The sequence below is a fragment of the Hyperolius riggenbachi genome, chromosome 3 (genome assembly GCF_040937935.1).
Source record: "Hyperolius riggenbachi isolate aHypRig1 chromosome 3, aHypRig1.pri, whole genome shotgun sequence".
Taxonomy (NCBI): Eukaryota; Metazoa; Chordata; class Amphibia; order Anura; family Hyperoliidae; genus Hyperolius; species Hyperolius riggenbachi.
The window spans coordinates 251,304,576-251,321,522 of record NC_090648.1 but is presented as its reverse complement, the minus strand read 5'-3'; positions in this window follow the sequence as shown (position 1 = coordinate 251,321,522).

Sequence of the window (16,947 nt, the reverse complement as noted above, 5' to 3'; positions counted from 1 at the left end):
ATAGATTAGTATTTTTGTATTTGCCTCACATTTGGCTATCTTTAGTAATATTGGCTAAATGGCTACTTAAAGTAGAATTTCAGGAAAGTCTCTTATAGCTAAAAAAAATGTATGGACTGTTTTACTGGCAAACTGCTATTCATATTATCCAGCCTTGTCATTTGCACACCTCTGCTGTAGAGTATACCACATTACTCTGATGAATCCTTGTCCGGCTTTAAACCTGCATCAAAAAACAACGAGGTGCTTTCCAGGGTGTGCGGTACAGTATGGTGTTTAAATTACAAGAGCAGCTGGAAAGCATTTCATGTATTTCACAGGTTGGGAAGTATACATACATATTTCTGCTATACAGTTGTTGTATGTCTAGAATTCTGTTTTGATGAACAAACCCCCAAACCATGTTTGGTAGATAAGTGATGCTAGTAAAAGTAATATTAAAGAACTATACAAGAAAGGCAGTAGTCACATGCACAGAAACCTTCTATCAATAAAGCTTAACATTTATTACTGATTAAAATATGAAGCCACACCCATTAACAACTGTAATAGTTGATAAGGCTGTCATATCAAAAGTGCTTCTCAGTTATTTAAACTAAAGAAGTTACCAATCAAGGCGTGGCCTGCTGGGATTGGATGTGAAAAAAATGCTTGGTAAACACCATGCTGGTTCTGGATGGACAATACAAATACAAGCTTATCACCCCTATTAGATGTAATACTGGAAGTGATCTGTTCAGGAAACTGCTTATTCTGACATATTTCCATTATAAGTGGGTTGTGCATATTTGGGTTCCGCACAAATACTGTACGACTGCTGTCCCGGATGGAGGTTTTCTGGGAGTATTTCCAGCCCATGAGCTGTCACTGTTTTGTGACGTTGCCCCATATGCAATTAACTTTATCTCTTGAGTTTTCTCCTCTTAAGCCGCCAGCAAGCAAGAAAATACTTGAAGGATAATTTTAACAGTACTTTCTCACTTACTTTTGGTAGGTTTTCAATTGCAAAGTGCTGAAAAGTTATTAAAATATCTACTAGGATAAAACAGGAGAAAAGTGAATTTCATATAGGCCTTTGTTTTCAAAGCATTAGTATCCACTCTAATTATATATCTACTTGAGGATTTACTTATAAATATATTGTGGATATACTGGAAATGCCACACTTTTGGCTGCTAAGATAACCATTAATCTTTTTCACATGAAAATGTAAGTCTGTTTCTTTGGCTTAGTGTGCTCCATAAACTCATTTTCACTGTCAGAATTTCATTCATTGCTGAAGTCTGTTAATATGATAACATTGTCAGCTTTACATTCATAATTAATGTGAGCATTATATGCTTTTTATTGGAGCCATAATATGTTATGCTCTATAAATAGAAGACTTACTCATCATGTGCCTATTGCCTTTCTTTCATATTTGTGTAATAATTATCTTTGCATTGCTGCACTCTCAGATCTGTTGATAGTGGTCTGTAATGAGCTGAGCCAAGTGGGAGTTTTTTAAAGTTTTTCTTTATGTTTTTGCTCTGTTGGTAAAAATAAGTTAAATTATTGTTTCTATAAAGGATCTTTCAAAGAGCTGTCCCACCCAGAAGTGATATTTAAGCCATACGTGGAGTCTATGATAGAATATTATGGCCCATGTTCTCATGAGCTAGAGATAAGTGGGATTTTGCACAAAATCAGTTTTGACACTTTGAGGAAAAAGGCTGGCATATGCCTCTTACAATGTGCTCAAAATTTCTCTTTGGTCAACAATGATGCAATAAAATGAGTTTATTGCTGGCCAGTCTGCATTTTCATTTTCCCCACTACTTGCTAATCAAAGGCATTCCTATCCTCATGTCAACCCACTCTATAAGGCTAATTTCACTAGTATTTTTGCACGCTTTTTCGCGAGCAAATGCATTTGCGGTTGTGCGTGAAAACGTGCACAAAAATGCTAGCGCGGCCGTGATATGAGTTATCACGGTTTAGTGAATCAAGCCCCTGGTGCGATGCAATTATCCTGAGGCAGGAGAGCCCGTCTGTGGGAAATCGCACTACGCCATTTCATATTTTTATCACCCTGCATCAGAGTGCACAAAAATGATAATTTGGTTAGCTCTGACACCCAACCCCTGGTGATGTGCTCCCAGCTGGACAGAAAGGACATCACCAGAATTTAAGTGATCAACACATGCACGCCGCACCGTTACCCGCAATGTGCCATTGACTTTAATGCAATTGCGATTTAAGTGGTACCATTTGTACCGCTCTGCAACGCACTACAGAGTCTGCATCTCCTCTGCGTCATCCAGAGTCCTTCTGTTGCATCGCGTCACACCACGGCAACATGGGAGTGGTGGGGAGAGTACCTTGACATGACGTGCCACGATATTGTGAAAGGGGCCTAAATCAATATGCTGTCCCACAAACCAATTTAGTGATTTACAACAAAATTCATAGATTTTTTTTTTATAGCAGCTGTGAAATATTTTGAAAGCCTCACCAAAACATCTAAACGAAGGGTGCCATAAGATACAATAAAGTGGTTTAAAGGCTTACTCCACTTTCATGAACAAATAATAACACAAACTTTTAAGGCTAATTGGCTCAGGCCATGTAAGCTTTTTTGCCTTCCCCTGAACCAACTGCGATATGTGCAGTTCTGGATGGTGTTTTATTGTGGGGGGATAACATATTTTTCTGTGCACATTAAAATCCTCAACTTGCTGCTTCTTACAAGAAAGTCATTGCAGTGCATTACATGGATAGACATGATGACATTGTAATACAGCTTGCCAAAATATTTGCAATGTATATTTCTAATCTTGTTAAGATTGTTGTCAAATGAAGGTTTATCCTTTAGCATGTGTAAAATCTAAAGCACCAGTTTTGAACAAATGCTAATAATAATCACTGATAAAATGAAAGATGATCAATATAAAATGTGGGAAGAGTCTAGAAACCTCAAAGCAGAACAACTGCCAAGTGCCAAATAAATAGTGTCCATGATTAATATTGAGGTTGAAAATTAAAGAAAAGCGTTATGTCCTTCAGAAGCAATGTGTCTTTGCATTAACAAAGTCAGCCATGTATAGCATCTGTAAAAGAACAGCAAGTAATGACTAATGTAAATGGACTTCAAGCAGACGTAAGTTACTGTGCAGGTCAATTTAACAGGTTAACATAACCTATCCTAAAGAGATATTAGCCTGCAACCTAGGTCAGTGGCTCTGACTTATGTTTTGTCATTTATATGTGTTGATAGTTTTGTTGGGGACAATGGATATAGTTTTAAGGCAAAGTCTTTTCACTGCAGCATTTATTGATAAGGAAATAATTTCCAAAAGATTACTAAACAAAGAGGACACTATCTACACTTGGTAGAGTTATTTTTAAATTATACTATAGATAAGGCTGAATACATACAGCGTCAAATATTCTGTACAGATCAGGAAACTTACCAACGAATATTATAACCAACTTGTTTATATAAATTGACTATAATTTTGAGCTCATTGGTCCTTAATATCAGTGTTTAGGACATGGTGTGTTGGGACAACTACAAACTATTGCAGAGACCAAACAAAGCGAGTAGGATGGGCACAATCTTAGTATAAGCTTCACTTGACTGTGAATAGAGCTGGTGATTTCTCTTCCCTCAAACAGGAATAAGTCTGTGACTGACTTATGGTGCTGCTTTTGAAGGCGATACTAAAAGAACAGAGGCAGAGAGCACCAGCTGAAAGCACAAGACTACTGAGATAAGAAAAAGACTTTTGTACAAGAACACTTACAAAGAAAAGCACAAGTTCTAACTATTTTACATGGCAGATCTGAACTGGAATAGATAATGTGAAACATGAACGGCTTGTCCTTCACAAAAGTTGTATATTGACAGTTCTAACTTTGACGAGCGCATTAGCTCAATGAGCAGACTTTTTATTAGAAAATGTTGTTAATGGAAACAATGTAAATCACTGTGGTTATATTAATCAAAATTGTGTGCTAACTTATAAGGAAAATCCAGATATTTAACTGGATGTCTCGTCTATCTACTTTATACAATATAACATACTAAGCACATGTATTTTGGGGGAAATATAGCTGTTCATAAAGCTGAACTTCTGGCACACATTCAAAAGAGAAAAATGTAATGAAGTCAAGTATTCATTAAAAATCATTTATTGTATTTTTAAAGAAGACCAGATCTCAGAAAAGCATGAAGGTTGCTGTCTTAATAACCTTTTAAACAATAACAACTGTGTAGCTGTCCAAGGTGATCATTTGGAGGAGTCACAAGCATGCATCTGTGGGAGTCAGAGTGGAATTAGAACACTTGATCTTTCCAGGTCCCTTACTGAGAAGGTATCAGAGGTAAAATATCAGAGCAATGGCCACAATTCACTAAGCGTATCTCCTGTCTTTAATAATGACTCTGAGCTGTTTTAGTATTCACTAAGCAATTTACCTCAAGCAACCCTTAAATTAAGGATTCTGTTTTTTAAGCTAAGGATTGATTCCTAAAGTTAAGGTTTCAATCCTTAAATTAATGACTGAATCCTAAATGTAAAGACATGATGTTAATTCACAGAGAGAAATGTAAGTGGTAACTCTAAGTGTGTGAGGAATTATCCCCTGGCCTCAGCTGTTGTTAAAGAGGAACTTTAACCAAGGATTGAATTTCATCCCTAACAGTAGCTGATACCCCTGTCCCATGAGAAATCTTTACCTTTTCTTGAATAGAAAATCTGGGAGTCATTGTGTCTGATATTGTGGTGAAACCCATCCCTCAGTGTGATGTCATGATCATGACAGTTTCCTATCAGTGATCCTTGTTGCATTGTTGGAAATAATGGCTGTTTCCAACTGCCAAGCAACCACTATGTCCCTCTGTGCATATGTATATCTATAAAAAAAAAAAACCTTTTAGCCTATCACATTCTTAGTTGGTGTTGTTATAGATAATGAAAGTTGGTGCTATCTAGTTTTTTTCTTGTCTGCCAGTAGTAAAGATGATGATGCGCTGGCTCACTGTGGCTCAAACAACATTAATAAATGACGTGGAGCATGTCAATAATTTCTTGATTTGTCTTCTATTTTTTAACTTCTCACTATGCAATGTATTGATTTTTTTCCCCCTACTACTATTTTTCTGTAAATTAAAATGGAGTTTTACTGCAATGTAAAGTGGACAATTCTAAGCTGTCTGCTTTATTTTTTATTTTTTTTCTATCTTATGCAGAAGGTGACTCTGTATAGAGAGAAATATACAGCAGTCACACAGAGAGGAAGGAAGAGACACACACACACACACACACACTCACACAGACATCCTCTCGCTCTCTCTTTCCCTGGCTCCCATACATAGGATCCACCTGCAGGCTAGCTGTAATCATGCTGGCTGGAACGGCAGCAGGTGGGGCGGAGCTACATCCTGTCTGTTTGTGCTCCTTCCCTCCCCATCCTCATTTTAAGAATAACTACATAGACAATGACTTAAGGACTGGAGTGATGACGTAACACTCACTGAGAAACGTATCACTACACCGTAATGAAGCAAGCAGCTTTAGTGAATTAACACTTAAAATACCGAGCACTGTGTGGTGATAAGTTTTTACTTGCCTTTTTATCAATAGCATAATTTTTGTGATTTAGTGAATTGTGGCCAATATACAGACAAGTATCGTTATTGAAATAGAAGTCAGAACCAGAGATGGATTAAGAGGTAATGGGGCCCTAAGCAAAGTAGTATATTTGGGGCCCCTGTGGTCTTTTTGGCAAGCTGAAGTGGAGAGAAGTCAGAGAAGGTGGCTGGTGGGCCCGTTGACACCTGCCTAGGTTGCCTGGTGGATGATCCTGCTCTGGTTAGAACTGGCCCCTTTCATGTTCCTCTTGCTTGAGATTCCGGTTAACTACATCGCTGATCTTCTTCACTACCTAGTCTACCAATACACTTTACTGACACTCATCATCTTGTTTCATCCCTCTATTATTCCCTCAGACTACAAACTATAGTGGTAACCAACTGTTCCCTGTTTGACCTCTAATACACCTATGGCTGTCCTTGGATAGCATGTCTTGGTTCTCCATGTTATGCAATTTATTTGTACATACGTTGTTCAGGGGCTCAGTGTAAAATTTGCACTGGTTCCCAAGGCTTTGTAGGTACACCACTGCAGGAAAGAAATACACATCTATTTGTATGTAAAACAGACTTCATAGACACGTTTCAATTGTGTATTTAATGATGTGCCTGGGGTTCAGCTTTAGCATAATAATAGTAACCTTAGTACAATATTGGAAAGCCACACAAGATTATTCTTTCTGAGTAGGCACTTTTTATAAGTACTGTATGTTGCTAAATATGGAAGACAGTGCTGCTTGTCTGAATGTTCATTTCAATTCTTCCAATAAATATTTTTATGTTTGACTAAATGTATGTGTCTTCTTAAAAACATTGACATTTAAAAAGGTTTCACCCTCTCCTGCTTCTGACCCTTTTATGCGTAGGAGAAAACAGGTCCCGCTTCTTGTTAAAGGACATCTGAAGCAAGAGGGATATGGAAGCTGCCATATTTATTTTCTTTTAAACAATGGCAGTTTCCTGGCAGTCCTGCTGATTTTTCATGCATTAGTAGTAGCTGAATCACACACCTTAAACAAGCATGTGGCTAATCCAATCAAATTTAAAGTGTAAATTCCCAAACTTCAGCGCTGCATAGTCTCTAATGTTATGAATCCATCACCAACACCACTCACAGTGCAGGCTTACCAGCTTCTTATAAGACCCAAGTTATAAAGTCTATGCGTATATTCAATATCCCCAACGACCACGAGCTTCCTCGTTTTCAAATTCCAAATATCACTCCTCAGATGGTATTCTCGGCATATGAAGATATAATATAACAAACAAAATCTAAGTGCTCTCTGTTTTCATTTAAAAGCAAGCACTTTATTCATATAAAACGGAGACAGATACTCACATAAGGGCCCTTATTACAGGGACCCTCAGTAGAAAAAGCGTGTAAAAAGTGTCAGCAGGGTGCCACTCTCCCATCTGCCATCCATTTCGCCCCTTCTATAGCACTTGCGGTTAAAATGTCTCTAAGGTTTGGAGCCTTTCTATAAATCATTTCTGGATGCTCTGGTAAAATTCCTCCCAGCACTGGGTCTTCTTTCAGAAGTGCCCAGTGTTTGTTAAAGATCCTCCCCAGTTTCTTGTATTGTTGACTGAATCCTGTTATAAATGGACATACTAATTCTTTTCTTTCTCTGTTTTTTTCTTCTAGAATAGTTTCTCTCTCTATTTGTGCAACCTCATTCCCGAAGGATTTCTAATCTTTCTCCATCATATCCTTTCTTTTCAAACTTTCCTTTTAGCACATCAGTTTCTGTATAGAAGTCAGTTAAATCACCACAATTTCTCCTCAGACGCATGAACTGTCCTTTCGGGATACCTCGTAACCAATTAGGATGATGACAACTAGTTACTGGGATAAAACTGTTCCTATCTGTAGGTTTCGTATATGTACTAGTTTTAATTACCTCATTAGAATTACTTATCACCAGATCTAGAAAGTGAACGTTATTTTTATTATAGTCACAAGTAAATATTAGATTAGGGGTTCTAGCATTCAGAGCTCCAACAAAGCTCTCCAGGGAGTCTTCATCCCCTTTCCACATAAACATAATGTCATCTATAAACCTCTTCCAGATAATTAGATTCTGATCTATGTGTTTATAAATATATTCTTCCTCCCACAGAGCCATATATAAATTTGCCATACTGGGTGCAAATTTTGCTCCCATGGCCACTCCTACTTTTTGCAGATAAAAATTACCCCCAAACCAAAAATAATTGTGGTCTAGTACAAATCTGGTACATCTAATTAAAAACTGGATCTGTTTTTCTTCCAATTCACCCTTTTTATGCATAAAGTGCTCGATTGCTTTAAAGAGGAACTCCAGTGAAAATAATGTAGTAAAAAAAAGTGCTTCATTTTTTACCATAATTATGTATAAATGATTTAGTCAGTATTTGCTCATTGTAAAATCTTTCCTCTCCCAGATTCACATTCTGACATGTATTACATGGTGACATTGTTACTGTGGGCAGGTTATGTAGCTGTTTCTATCTGTTTTGGCTGTTAGAGACAGCTGTAAACAGCTAATTCCTGTCTGTGAACATTGTTACAATGTGGCAGTTTGCCCAGAGTACCGCGGTACTCAGAGCTTCTTGTGGGAGGGGTTTCAGCACAAAATCAGTCATACAGCGCCCCCTGATGGTCTGTTTGTGAAAATCATTATATTTCTCATGTAAAAGGGGTTATCAGCTACTGATTGGGATAAAGTTCAATTCTAGGTTGGAGTTTCTCTTTAAGGCCTGCTTCATGCGGTATTACTGTATATAAAGATGTTATATCTGCAGTTATAAGATATAGGGGATCTTTAACCACTTGCCGACTGCACACTCATACTGTGCGGCGGCAAAGTGGTAGCTGGAGGACCAGCGACGCACATCTGCATCACCAGGTGCCTCCCTAATTAATCAGGAAAGGCCGCTCGCGCGAGCGGCCGTTTCCTGTTGGATCACGGAGCGGGTTGCAGCAGCGTCGTAAGGCAGATCGGCGATCCCCGGCCAATCAGCGGCCGGGGATCGCCGCCATGTGACAGGGGACAGCCTGTCACTGGCTGCACAGGACGGATAGCGTCCTGTGCAGCCCGGATCACCAGGGGGGAAAGGTAGGAGAGGAAGGGGGGGAATTTTGCTGCGGAGGGGGGCTTTGAGGTGCCCCCCCCCGCAAACCTCAGGTAGGCAGGAGCGATCAGACCCCCCCTGCACATCATTCCCATAGTGGGGGGAAAGGGGGGCGATCTGGTCGCTCTGCCTGCACCCTGATCTGTGCTGGGGGCTGCAGAGCCCACCCAGCACAGATCACTAAAAACAGCGCTGGTCGACTCCTTAAGGGGGGTGAAGGGTGGGTCATCAAGTGGTTAAAATTTAAATCCTTAATGATATTAATCACATGTTTAGAGTCCTTCAGATAAGAATCAGTAGTGGTTACCAGCGGCTGTAAAAATGTATCTATATATTCACCTAATCTATAAGTAACCGAACCTATCCCGCTAACAATAGGTCTTCCTGGGGGATTAGTAATACTTTTATGCACCTTAGGCAAATAGTAAATAACTGGAGTTCTAATGATTGAGGGTTTTAGATATTTCATTTCTTTCTCATCCAAAATTCCTTCTTCACTACCCCAGTCCATAAGATTTTCCAATTCTTTCTTATATCTTATCCCTGCGGCAAAGTGTTTTCTTTTGGATCCTGTTTTATAATTTATCACATATTTGTTCATTCAATCCAATACGTAAACTTGGAAAAATGGTGGATGTCTTTGAATATATGTCTAGACGCAATATTGAAATTGGTGAGGCATTTGGGGGAACCCAGATTGAAGTTTTTGAGGAAAATCTTGAAGGTCAATTTAAAACACTTAGTCAGGTTTGTGAAAAGAAATTATCAGTGTGGTGGGACATAGCCTCCCTTGAAAGGTATCGCGAGGCAGGATATATCCCACGTAGATGTAGATGGGAATTCTGCCCCAATGAAAGTGAAAGGACAGATGTATCAGAGGAAGATCGGTATATCTTTTTCAATAGATGTGGAAAAGAATTATTGGGATTATTAGTTAAAGGTAAAAAGAGTTAAAATGCAGAATCTGGATAAAGAAATAGAATCCACCAAGACTAAGTTGGATCCGTATAAATGTCTGTCCGAACATAAACAATTATCTAAAGATCTGCAGGGATATCTGAAAAAAACGGATGAGGATTTGAAAAATAAAAAACAAAAGAAATTCCTTAGGGACCTGAATGATTATAAGGCAGGAGAAGTCTTTAAATGGCAGAAAAAATTAATCCCCATAGAAGAGGATAAAAACACCCAACCTAAAGAGGAGGGGGCCAAAGGGGGAGGTCAAACCCCAGTGGTTGTGAGACCTAAAACCTAAAAAAAATAAGATACCTGAACAGAAACCAAGATGGGAACGGAGAGAAATTAAAAAGTGGGTAAATCAACCTCAGTGGAGAAATAATACCAGATATCAATATTTAGACAAACCAATGAATTACCATCCCAACCAATCCCCCTATAAACGAATACCGTTTAGAAATCAACAATATTATCCTCCCAAGGAATATAGACCTAGACAAAATTATGAGGTACCTGGAGGGAGGGATGAGGAGAAAAGATATGGGAATAAGAATAGTATGAAAAAGAGACCACAAAGGGGATGGAGACCCAGAATTGTTTACAACCCAAATCAGATCCCCATCCATAATAGATTTGATGCCTTAAGTAGAGGTTGGACAGAATCTGAGTCGGAGTGTCCTAATACCCCTTCAGATGCACACCATTTTATAGATCCTCAGGTGGGAACAAGGGAAAGAAAGAGAAAACCAGAAATAGACGAGGAAACAGAGGAGGAAGAAGATATCAACAACGCCTCAAAAAAATGGAAAGAGTAGAAGGGGAAGGAATCTATAATTTGAGTTCTATAACGTTGAATCCGTATCAGATATCTCTGCTAGATCAGGGTCTGAAGTTTGCTCCACCTAAGAAATTGGACAAATTTGGGACTTTTATTGATATACAAAAATTCACACGAAAATTGAGCTTACAGAAATATTATGCGACTAAAACGAGTCCTTCGGATAACACAGTGGATGGTAGCTTAGAAAGGAGTATCGTCCACAGTGGTTTAAAAAATAAATCTATTTTTAAACCTCCACAGAATAGTAATCACCAAATTGAAGCATTCAAAAAGATGGTAATTAAGGACCTGAGAGAATTAACCATCCCAAGGTCCTTTAATGACATATGGATTAAGAAAGGTATTAAAGAATTTAAGGAAAATAATGATGTGGTAATAAAAGCAGCGGATAAGGGGGGTGGTTTAGTTATATTAGATAAAGTAGACTAAAATCGGGAAATGTTGCGTCTATTGGAAGATGAGACAACATATGAAAGATTAAGGGGAGACCCAGGGATAAGATATAAGAAAGAATTGGAAAATCTTATGGACTGGGGTAGTGAAGAAGGAATTTTGGATGAGAAAGAAATGAAATAACTAAACTAAAACCCTCAATCATTAGAACTCCAGTTATTTACTATTTGCCTAAGGTGCATAAAAGTATTACTAATCCCCCAGGAAGACCTATTGTTAGCGGGATAGGTTCGGTTACTTATAGATTAGGTGAATATATAGATACATTTTTACAGCCGCTGGTAACCACTACTGATTCTTATCTGAAGGACTCTAAACATTATAATTATTATTATTATTATTTATTAGATTTATATAGCGCCAACATATTACGCAGCGCTGTACAATAAATAGGCTTACAGACAATGATAACAGGGTTGACAGAACAATACAGGTAACAGACCATAAATACAACAATACAGGTAATATCAATAAGATACACAACACAATGCAGATAATAGTACAATGCCAGATCATAAACTGGAATGGTAGTGGTAAAAAATTACCAGTTCCAAATTCTGGGTAAAGTGCACACAGTCAAGTATGATACACAAGGGAAGAGGGCCCTGCCAAAGGCTTACAATCTAGAGGGAGGGGCTGGTGACACAAAAGGAGGGGGTGCATCAAGAAGTTATTGGCAGAAAGGATTAGGGTAGTGTTGAGTTGATGTAGGCCTCCTTGAAGAAGTGAGTTTTGAGTGCTTTTTTGAAGGTGTTGAAGGTGGGAGCGAGCCTGATGGGCAGCGGGAGAGAGTTCCACAGGATAGGGGCAGCTCTAGTGAAGTCCTGCAGTCTGGCATGGGAGTGCGAGATGCGTGGGGTGGTTAAGAGGAGGTCGTTGGAGGAGCGAAGTGGGCGGCCAGGTGTATATCTGCTGACCAGGTCAGAGATGTAGGTTGGGCAGGACTTGTGTAAGGATTTGTATGCCAAACATAGGATCTTGAAGCTGATTCTGAAGTGAATTGGAAGCCAATGAAGGGATTTGCGTAGGGGAGTTGTGGAGACAGAGCGGTGGGAGGAGTAGATGAGTCTGGCTGCTGCGTTCATGATGGATTTTAGGGGGGCGATGCGGTTTTGAGGAAGGCCTGACAAGAGGGAGTTGCAGTAGTCCAGGCGGGAGATGATGAGGGCATGGACAAGGAGTTTGGTAGTGTCTGGGGTCAGGAAAGGCCGGATCTTGGAGATGTTGCGTAAGTGGAAATAGCAGGCTCTAGCTACGGTTTGGATGTGGGAGGCGAAGGAGAGGGCCGAGTCTAGGGTGACACCCAGGCAGCGGGCTTGTGTGGTTGGATGAATGATTGTGCCATTGACAGTGACATAGAGGTCAGTGGGGGGTGAAGCAGCACGGGGCGGGAAGATTAGGAGCTCAGTCTTATCCAGGTTTAATTTTAGGAACCTGGCAGACATCCACGATGAAATAGCTGAGAGACCAGAGGATACCTTCTCCATGGTGGTGGTGGAGAGGTCAGTGGTATGGAGGTAAATCTGGGTGTCATCTGCATATAGGTGATAGTTGAAACCCAGAGAGGAGATGAGTTTTCCGATGGAGGCGGTGTAAATGGAGAACAGCAGGGGACCAAGAACAGAGCCTTGGGGGACCCCAACTGAAAGTGGGAAGGAGGTTGATGAGGAACCATTGAAGGAGGTCTTGAAGGAGCGATTTGAGAGGTAGGAGGAAAACCATGCTAGGGCACAGTCTTGGATACCCACAGATTGCAGTGACTGGAGTAGCAGGGAGTGATCAACAGTGTCGAATGCTGATGAGAGGTCTAGGAGGAGAAGGATAGTGTATTTTCCTTCGGCCTTGGCAAGCGTGAGGTCATTGACGACCTTGGTGAGGGCAGTCTCGGTGGAGTGGCCTGGCCGAAATCCTGATTGTAGGGGATCAAATAGGGAGTTGGAGTCAAGGTAATGGGTCATGCGTTGGTGGACTAAACGCTCTAGGAGTTTAGATGCAAAAGGGAGTAAGGAGATAGGACGGTAGCTGGATGGAAGTAAGGGGTCTAGTGAGGGTTTTTTAAGTAGGGGAAGTACAGTGGCCTGTTTGAAGTCAGAGGGGAAGGTACCCGTGGAGAGGGAGAGGTTAAACAGAGTGGTGAGGACAGGAGCCAGAACAGGGAAGTGAGGACGGAGGCATTTGGATGGCACAGGGTCTAGGGGGCTGGAGGTGGCAGGAGAAATGGCTAGGAGACGGCTGACTTGGTCCTCTGTGATAGGAGTAAAGGCAGTGAGTGGAGGGTGGGGTGGGGAATAGGTATTGGTGGGGGAGGAAGAGGTGGTGGAGTGGAGGCATGAGATTTCCCGTCGGATGCTGGCTATTTTGTCGGTAAAGTGGGTGGACAGATCAGTGGCTGAGAGGGCGGAGGTGGGGGGAGGAGTGGTGGGGTTAAGGAGGGAGTTGAAGGTGGCGAAGAGGCGCCGAGGGTTGGAGGCTTGGGATCCGATCAAGGCAGCAAAGTATTTTTGTTTAGCATCAGTTAATGCGGTATAGAACAGCTGCAGGTTGGCCTTGTACGCCAAGAAGTCGGAGTTGCTGCGGGATTTCCTCCATTTGCGTTCGTAGGTGCGTGTCTGTTTTTGGAGGTTGCGAGTGTGTGCATTGTGCCAGGGCTGGGGGTTGATGGGACGGCTGGGGCGGAATGTGGGGGGTGCAGCAATGTCTAGGGCTGCTGAAACATGTGATTATTGATTAATATCATTAAGGATTTAAATTTTAAAGATCCCCATATCTTATAACTGCAGATATAACATCTTTATATACAGTAATACCGCATGAAGCAGGCCTTAAAGCAATCGAGCACTTTATGCATAAAAAGGGTGAATTGGAAGAAAAACAGATCCAGTTTTTAATTAGATGTACCAGATTTGCACTAGACCACAATTATTTTTGGTTTGGGGGTAATTTTTATCGGCAAAAAGTGGAAGTGGCCATGGGAGCAAAATTTGCACCCAGTATGGCAAATTTATATATGGCTCTGTGGGAGGAAGAATATATTTATAAACACATAGATCAGAATCTAATTATCTGGAAGAGGTTTATAGATGACATTATGTTTATGTGGAAAGGGGATGAAGACTCCCTGGAGAGCTTTATTGGAGCTCTGAATGCTAGAACCCCTAATCTAATATTTACTTGTGACTTGTGAGGCTTGGTGGTGTATTCTCCACAGTCAGCATGCAACGCATGAGCTGGCGTGGAGGAGGTACACACACCAGCACACGGAAACAGGCTATCCCTAGTATAGTGGAGGGGAGGACTGACTCCAATAGGAGATTGTGGCGCACAGAGCCGGTGCAGATCTGACAGCCACAAACAATGCTTTCGTTATAACGTCGCAGCGCAAAGTAGCGCTGAGCGCACAAACCAGAACTGAGGAGATCAGGACAGGCAGACAGAATGAACGCTTGCTAGCTAGCGGCTACTTAGCGACAGCAAGCGTCCAAAACCAGACAGACTGGAATGAGGCAGCCAATGCGCTGCGGCGATGGCGTGCCTCACAAAGACAGGACAGGACAGTCAGGAAACAGCAGGATTAAGATAGATGAACGTAACACAGATAAACATACAATAAGTATGTTTTCCTAGCGTATCACAACTACAGCTATCAATGAAACTATTTGCAACCTCTGACTAACATATGTATATATCGGCAATGAACTGATATATGACATAAGCAGGAACGCTGACTAGGACTGGAGTAATACAGGGGACAGGACTCAGAAGGATTCGCTATCTCTTCGCAGAGATGAACGCAATCCACAAACGGTAACAGAACAGGATTCAGAAGGATTCGTTATCTCTTCGCAGAGATGAACGCAATCCACAAACAGTAACAGAACAGGATTCAGAAGGATTCGTTATCTCTTCGCAGAGATGAACGCAATCCACAAACAGAACCAGGAGCAGGGTAACTACCTCAGCACGGGTGGTCACGGTACGCGCAACCTACCAAAACGTGCTGGAAAGCTGACTAACTGCACACAGGATATAAACAGTTCGTGTACGTATACATCAGCAAAACTGATGTATCAACGTAACACAAATACAAGGAAAATAATAAACGTGCTGGTATGCATATATATTGGCAATGAACCAATATATGATGCAAAGACCAGCAAAGTATCTTTATAACAAGAAACACGATCGGGGGCTAAAGCGACAGCAAGACTGGCTTACACTGAAGCTATGAAAACCCAAGGAAACCCTGCAGGAAGCAGATCTTTATACTGAGGTCATCCAATGGGAGCAGACATGCAGATTCCCACACAGGTGAATGATAATCAGTCACAAGCTGACAGCAGGGAAAGACAGACAAAGCCACGCAGCCTGCATGGAAACAGATCAGAACTGCCTGAGCTGCAGCACTACTACTTCCAGCAATAGCTGCTGCAGCAGCGATCATTACAGTACCCCCGCCCTTAAAAGCGGATTCCAGACGCTTTTCAAAACTGAAATTCCCAACAAAACAGTCTGACTGATAATTCATGATGACCGGGACAGCCCGGCAAGACCGAATTCCAGAATCAGTCCCCACAAGACTGGACCCATCAGAACCAGAACCTACAGAACCATGCCCATCAGTACTACAAGCCCCAGTGTGACACCCATCAGAACCATGATTTCCAGAAGAAAGCCCTCCGAAATTCCCTGAGCGATACCCACCGCCTTCCAGGAACCGTTCAGAAACGCCAAAGCCTTTGCAATGCCCACCGGTACTGTCTTTACCAACACAAAACCCACTGTTGAACCAGTCCAAGGCACCAGGACAAGTTTTCTCAGAGACCTCCCAGAACACCTTGAAGCTCCAAAGAGATCCCCATAGGTCAGAATGCCCCTTAGGCTCACATGGAGAACTATCAAGAACCCCTATGGAACCTAGGGCAATTCCCGAGTCAGGGCCACAAGGACAAACATCAATATCAGGGCTTTCAGGGACCAGAACCATCTCTGGGCATGCAGGCAGACTGGCAACATCAGAACGTGTTCCCACTAAGGAAGCATCAGAGCACGCTAACACCTTAGACACACTTGGGCATTCTGGCACACAAAGAACATCTGGGCACACCGGCACAAGAGAAACCTCTGGGCATGTCAAGGAACTGTGAGCCTCAGGGTCAGCCAAGACAGGACCAAAACCAGGACTGGCCAAAAAAAATCATCATGACTAAACTTCGCAACTACTGGACTTTTACACGAGAATGCTGGATCAGACTTAGATGTCGCTGATTCCAGCAAAGTCAGTAACAAATCAGATTCAGGGGCACTAACAAGACAGGACAAATCCTCTGATGTATGCACTGAACCAGATAGGGACTCCACAACTACCTCTGGACTGGACAGAGACTCATCTAATACACTGGATTGGAGCTCATGAGGCGCTGCAGAACAAGTCAGTATTGCAGCAGCCCCCACTGGACTAGGCAAAACTGAGGAATTCCCTGGACAGGAAGGGGACTCTGGAACCTCTGCCACAGCGGCCAGAGAACCAGAATCTTTCAGGATACAGGGCTGGGTTTCAGGAACACTCATCAGACCGGACTGAAATTCTGAGATTTCTATTATTTTGACCAGAGAATCAGAATTATCCATGTTACAGGGCAAGACTTCTGAAACATTCAGAGGACAGGGCTGGAGTTCCTCGGCTGTTACAACACTGGAAAGGGACTCAACATTGGTTAAATCAGACTGTGTACAGGGCAAGGTATCTAACACACTTGCTGACGAGGACAATATTTCAATGGCTTCTGCTTTGCTGGGCAGAAATTCATCAAGTTTTATTAGAGCAGACTGTAATTCCAAAACAGCTGCTAGACAAGTGAATATTACTGCAACACCAACTGAGGTAAGCAGTGCCTCAGACCCTTCTGCTAGAGGGTTTGAAATATCCAAAGTACTGGGTGAAGCATAA